Source organism: Dipodomys merriami, unplaced genomic scaffold (assembly GCF_024711535.1).
Source record: "Dipodomys merriami isolate MVZ:Mamm:240054 unplaced genomic scaffold, mDipMer1.0.p SCAF_212, whole genome shotgun sequence".
Lineage (NCBI taxonomy): Eukaryota > Metazoa > Chordata > Mammalia > Rodentia > Heteromyidae > Dipodomys > Dipodomys merriami.
In genome coordinates this window covers 1835656-1842500 of record NW_027203516.1, presented here as the reverse complement: position 1 = coordinate 1842500, position 6845 = coordinate 1835656, and positions in this window count along the sequence as shown.

Here is a 6845-nt window from a genome sequence, read left to right as displayed (position 1 = left end):
GTGTGTGTGTGTGTGTGTGTGTGTGTGTGTGTGTGTATTTGCGTGTGACATTTTCTTGATCTATTCATCTAATAAGGGGCATCTGGGTTGATTCCATATCTTAGCTATGGTAAATAATACTGTGATAAACATAATCGTGCTGATAGCGTCAGTGTGGCCTTGTTTGTGGTCACTAGGGTAAATGCCCAGAAGTGGGATTACTGGGTAATAGGAGAGCATTATTGTATACATCAAGGATAATCTTAGTAGATGAGCAGAATAGCTCAATAGCTAAGTACATATGACCATATAAGGTGATTCCAAGTGAAATGACCTCCAAGACATGTTCTTTGTTTTTGTTGTTCTTAATATACTACGTGGTTTCTTTTTTTCTTTTGTGTTTTCCACACCTATGGTTTATACCCTGTAGTCACTGTATTTCATTTTGATACCCTGGCTATTGTAAATATGTTAATCTGAACTAAGGAAGGGAAAGGGAAAAAAAACAAAATGATGAGACAAAGGACAGAGGGGGAACCTATGCAACAGTGATACAAAACAATATGTTGGAAAAATCTTGGGGGAATGTTGGGAGGAAAGAGGGAGAAAAATGCGGGAAGGGGGTAACAAGTTAGAAAAGTAATGAATTCACTACCTTACTTATATAACTATAACCACTCTGAACGTTACCTTGACAATAAAATTTAAACAAAAAATAAAATAAAATACATGAGAGCAGCAATACAGGAGATGGGAGTGAGGGAAATACTGTACTATACAGAGAAGAATAGAACAGCTTTGGAGAGCGGTAATTTTATTTTAACATAGGAAGTAATATTCTACCATACAGTTTTTCAGACTCATATCAGTCACTAAAAAGGGAAAAAATGCACAATCAGTTAACCAATAGAGATAAAATAAAAAAAAAACTAAACAGCGATGGTGAAAAAATGGTTTGGACCAAGAAAAACAAATGACATAATTAGGAAACAACAAGCTGGTATGTTTAAAAATATTTTCATAATTTTATTAAATGTTTTTTACATCACAATTTGTTAGAATTATAATTCAAATCACAGTGTAATAGTATATCATAGTAATAATAGGATACTTATTACTGATTTTTAATATTGAATGTTTAATATATAATTTTAATTTTAGTAGTTATAGGAAAGAAAATGAAACTAATTTTAATAATATATTTCATGAATTGTAAAATTAAGAAGCATTATTTCAATAATAAATCATCATTTCATTTCTGTGAATTAATGTAATAATTCAAAGTGTATTCTACACTTAGCACTCATCTTAACATCAAATAATAAATTATTGCACATGACTCTTGGTATTAGGTGGAAGGGTTCAGCACTGTGGTAAAATTCACACTACACATTCTCGAGGCAGTACATGAGGGTATGACTCCTCGTCTAGCTTAAATTGTGGAAATTTAATTACTACATACATGTTAAATTCCTGTTTAGGTGTTATCCATATAATTATACATAATTATATACACGAGGAGTATTTCAGATGATAAATAAAATCATATTCATTAATTAATTAAATTTTTATTGTTTTGTGCCAAATAAATATTTATAGAGACTGAATTTCTGAGTAGCTGGTGGTGTATGTGTGCCAGATTATACATATTGAGGTTTATTTTATATTTCTTACATTGTTTCTAGAATTCGATTAAATATTCCATAAGGTGTAAAGAGTATTATATTGGATAAATGAAAGTAAATGGAATGTTTACTTCATTAATCCTTTCCCACTTGTCTAATCCCAAGTACAAACTATACATGTGTTTGCAGTAATGAAAACAACAACAGATATAAGCAAGTTAAATCTGACTATACATAAATTTTCCATGTGTTTGAAGTAATGAAAATAATAGATATAAGCAAGATAAATCCGTCTGTAGACAAGTATTTCCACCTTAATTTTGATAGCTGCTCCTATTTTACTCTTGGGAAAATGTGCTCCTGGCTAACCACAACTGCAGAATATTATGGTTTGATCTATCAAAAGAGAAGGAAGGAAGGGGTTTCTTCCTTCCAAAAGTCTGCTCCCAAGGATGTGATCTGTTTTATGGTGGTGAATTGGAAATGAACATTTTTCACAGTCAACCTTGAAAAGCTATCTTGATAGACAATTTTTGTAAGTGGTTACAGAGGACTATTCATGGCTCTGCAAGGATGCCAGGTTGCCTCATTTTGAAACAAATAAAACAGGAATTTAGTTAGTTGTTCTTTGTATCTGTAGGAGAAAATCCCATTGACTCTAGGCCAAGGGATCACTGGAGCCCAGAGAAGCTACTACCTTGAATAGTAATGCTAGATCTCTAAAAACAAAACAAAACAAAAACTGCAGTAAGCACAGCCATCCAGGGCTGCTCTCACATCCTGTATGAAGTCAGGCAAACCAGAAGCTAAGAGTTATTTACCTGATAACTATTATATTTTTTTATGAGTCAGACTGAAATGAGACTCTAGAGACAATGTCAGAATGACTTATCAGAGAGACTAAAATTGGTCACACAAAGATTGGGAAATAGAATTCCTTGTAGAACAAATAAATCTTAGAAAGTCTGTGCATGTAAGAACAAGACAGCAGACCAAATTCCAGAAATGCACAGTTTCTTATAGGACAGCTTAATGAATTATCAATGGAAATCTTGAATTCTTAAATATTTGATCACATGTGGGAGAAGGCCAATTGCTGAAGAGAAAGAAAATGTCATCCCTCTATTAGGAGGTCCAATATCACTTTAGGAAGTAATGACTTGTAATAAAAAGAGAAAAAGAATTATTTCAAGTGAGGGTTTCATTTGTTTTGATGTAACAGTTCTTGATTTAGGTGCTAGCAGTTACCATACAATTGATCCAAACCTACAGCTGAGTCGATATTGACTGCAGTATTCACACATGAAGGAAAAGAGAAAATTTACAGTGTCTGATGAATTGAGAGGAGTGTGAAGCGTTTTAATAGTGATATCTGAGGTTTAGACCCAGGTGAAGAGGTGGATTTTCTTCTTTTATAAAAATCCCCATTTTTAGCCTGGTGCCAGTGGCTCACAGCTGTAATCATAGCTACTTAGAAAGCTGATATCTGAGGACTGCTGTTCAAAGCCAGTCTGCAGAAAGTCCCTGAGACTCATTTCCATTTAACCACCAGAAAACCAGAAGTGGCACGGTGGCTCAGGTGGTAGTCCACTCACCGTGAGTTGAAGAGCTCAGGGACAGTGCCCAAGCCCAGACTTCAAGCCCCTGGAACAACAACAACAACAAGGAATCCCTCTTTTCTTTGACTGCCTACATCTTTTCCTAACATTCAACAAAGAAGCCATTTTATCACCCACTACATTTAAGTCCTATCATAGATAAGGCAAGTAGAATGATTTAGTATCTTATGTCAAAAGGTTCGTATTTGTGGAAACAAATATCAGCAGTAGTAACCGTTTTACTAGTCCTTGAACTCTGGGCCTGGGCCCTGAGCATTGTTATGCTGGTAGCTTTAAAGTGAGCTTTTATGATTATTATTTATTTGATTACTGCCCATAAAGGAAATTACTTGGTCATAAGGGAGATATATGTTTAGTCTTTTGAGGAATCTCCAACTGCATTCCAGTGGTTGAACAAGTTTAATTTCCCACCAACAGTATACTGTAGTTCCCAGTTGGCTACATCCATGCCAGTAATTCCTATTGTTAGCTTTCTTGACAATGGCTATTCTAACTGGGGTGAGGTAGAATCTGTCTTCTTTATTTGAAGATTTTTAGGCACCTTCTAGATACCAGTATTTAATGAATCTATGAACCCTCTGAGTTTGCTTTCCTTAGTCTTAATATAATTTTCCAAGCCTTTTATTTTCCTGAAGACTGGTAAAAAAATCATCCTTTCAATTGGGTGAATAGAATTCCATTATGTGTGTGTGTGTGTGCATGTGTGTGAGATGACTATAGGCCTATGAGTTCATTTCTGTTTTTCTTTTTCTTTTTTTATTGTGAAAGTATTGTACAGAGGGGTTACAATTACATGGGCAAGATAATGAGTACATTTCTTATCAAGCATTGTAGCCTACTCCTTTGTTTCCCCTTCCCATTCCTTCCCATCCTCCTCCTGACCCCTCACCAATCGTCCTTCCCTCTCCCCCCTACCAATCCTCCTCGCCCCTCCACCCCTACCAAAGTTGTAAAGTTCGTTTTCGACATAACAACTTGTATTTCTCATTGTTGCAATGGTCCCGCCTGTATCCCTATTTAAATGATTTGTTTTTTCCCTTCCCCTCCACAAATTATAACAACATCACATTCAGTGAAAGCAGGTGTAATACCATGGGGGAGGGACACACAAAGCAACAAAAATAATCCTATAAATGTGTTAGAAACAATCCCATAAAAGGAAAAAAAAAACATTTAAATACTTATCTTGGGGTTCATTCCCCTAACATCAACTTATCTGAAATTTTCTGCTTGACTCAGATATACTAGTTATTGCAAATAAGGGAAACTATGGGACCTATGTTTTGGGGGCCTGGCTTACTTCACTTAATATAATTTTTTCCAAGTCCTCCCATTACCTCAAAAGGGGGCAATGTCATTCTTTCTGATGGAGGCCTAGAATTCCATTGTGTATATATACCACATTTTCTTGATCCATTCATCTACTGAGGGGCATCTGGGTTGGTTCCATGTCTTAGCTATGGTAAATAATGCTGCCAATGAGTTCATTTCTAAGCCGTCTATTTCATCTGTAATTTTGTAATTCCATATTAAATTGGATTGCTTTCTCTATTGCATTTAAGAATATTGTTGGTATTTTGATGGGTATTGCATTGTCAATTATTTGGGGGCAGTATTGCAGTTTTCACAATGTTAATTCTTCCAACCAGGAGCATTGAAATTCTTTCCATTTTCTCGAATCTCCTTCAATTTTCCTTTTTAGATTTGTAAAGTTTTCACAGTAGAAATCCTTCACATGTTTAGTTTAACTAATTCCTAGGTTTGTTGATGTTATTTTGTTTCGTTAATATGATACTATTTCGAGGCTAATAAAAATGAGGTAGTTTTTTGGATTTTAGTCTGGATCTTCCTATTGTTGTTAACACAGAAAAACTACTGAGTCTTGTGGGTTTTATACCATGCTACATTGCTGAATTTTAGCATCACCTTTACTAACTTGAGGGAGGAACCTATAGGGTCCTTTAAGTAAAGGATTATTTCATCTGCAAAAAGGGATAATTTTACTTCTTTCCTATTTGGATCACCTTTATGTTTTTCTCTTGTCTATTTTTCTTGCTAGAAAGTCCATTACCATATTGAAGAGTAGTAGAGAGAGTGGACATCCTTGTCTCATTCCTGATTTTAATGTCTTCATGCTTCCACCGTTAGTACATGCTAATTATGTCTTTGTCATATACATTCTCTGTATTATATTGAGAAAAGTTCCATGCATTTCTAGCTTCTCAGACCTTTTAATATTAATGGGGTATTGAAACTTGTTAAAAGCTATTTGTAGGGGCTGGGAAGGTGGCTCAGTGGTAGACCGCATGCCTTGCATGCATGAGGCCCTGGGTTCGATTCCTCAGCACCACATAAGCAAAAAGAAGAGAGCCGGAAGTGGCGCGCTTTGGCTCAAGTGGTAGAGTGCTAGCCTTGAGCTGAAGAGCTGAGGGACAGCGCCCAGGCCCGGAGTTCAGGCCCCAATCCTGGACCCCCCACACACACACAAAAAAAGCTATTTCTAAATCCATATCAACGATCATATGGTTCTTGTCCCTGCTTCTGCTGATGGTTTGTATTATGTTTATTGACAAGTATATTGAATCCAATTTTATCCTAGGATGTATCTTGTTTGGTCATAGCATATTATTTTTTTGTTAGTTTTTGAAATTGGTTGGTAAAGATTTTATTAAGAAGTTGTTTTTCAATGCGTATCAAAGGGTTGGGTTCATAGTTCTCTTTCTTTGGTGAGTCCCTATGTGATTTGTGGAAGAGTCTAATTCTAACTTCACAGAATGTGTTTGATAATTCCATTTCCCTTTCCATTCCATTGAAGAGTTAGATGAGTATTATAAGTTGTTCTAAGGCCTTAATTTCATGACAAATCCATTGAGCCCTAAATTTTTCTGGTATGGGAAGCCATTTATTGATATTTCATTTTCATTACTTCGTAAGTGTCACTTTTTGGCTCAGTTCGAGTATACAAATGCATCAATTTCTCCAGGATTCTCCAGGTGATTCACATAAGGTTTTCAAAGTTCTCTCTTATAACATTCTCAATTTTGCTAATTTCTGTTGTAATGTCTCAGTTTTGTCTCTAATTTTATGTATTTGAGTGAGTTTTCTTATTTTTTTAATTATGAAGTTGATATACAGGGGCGGGTTACAGTTACATAAGTAATGAGTACATTTCTTTTTGAACTGTTACCCTTTCTCATTTTCTCTTGATTTCTCCAACACTGACATCCCACTCCCCAAAAGTTGTAAAGTTCATTTCTAATATAGTGTCTACTGTATATCACTATTGCTTTGGTTAATCTTTGCCCCACCATTTATGTGATTTCCCTTCCCTTCCACAAATCAGATTAATTTATGTATAAGACAAAGGGTAGAGAAATCAAAATCAGTGACGTTAGGGAATAAACCAAAGGGGAAAAAGTAAATAGAAACTACTAAATACAGTTCACTGTACAATCAACTTCTCTCCGTTTCTTGGAGCTCATTCGATAAGCATCATTTTATAGGGTGATATGCATGTAGCTACTGAGCTATTGTGATCTTTTCTAAGAATTTACTAGACATATTCTAGTTTTTCCAAATGAGTGAAAACATGTAGCCTATGATTCTTTGGTTCTGGCTTGTT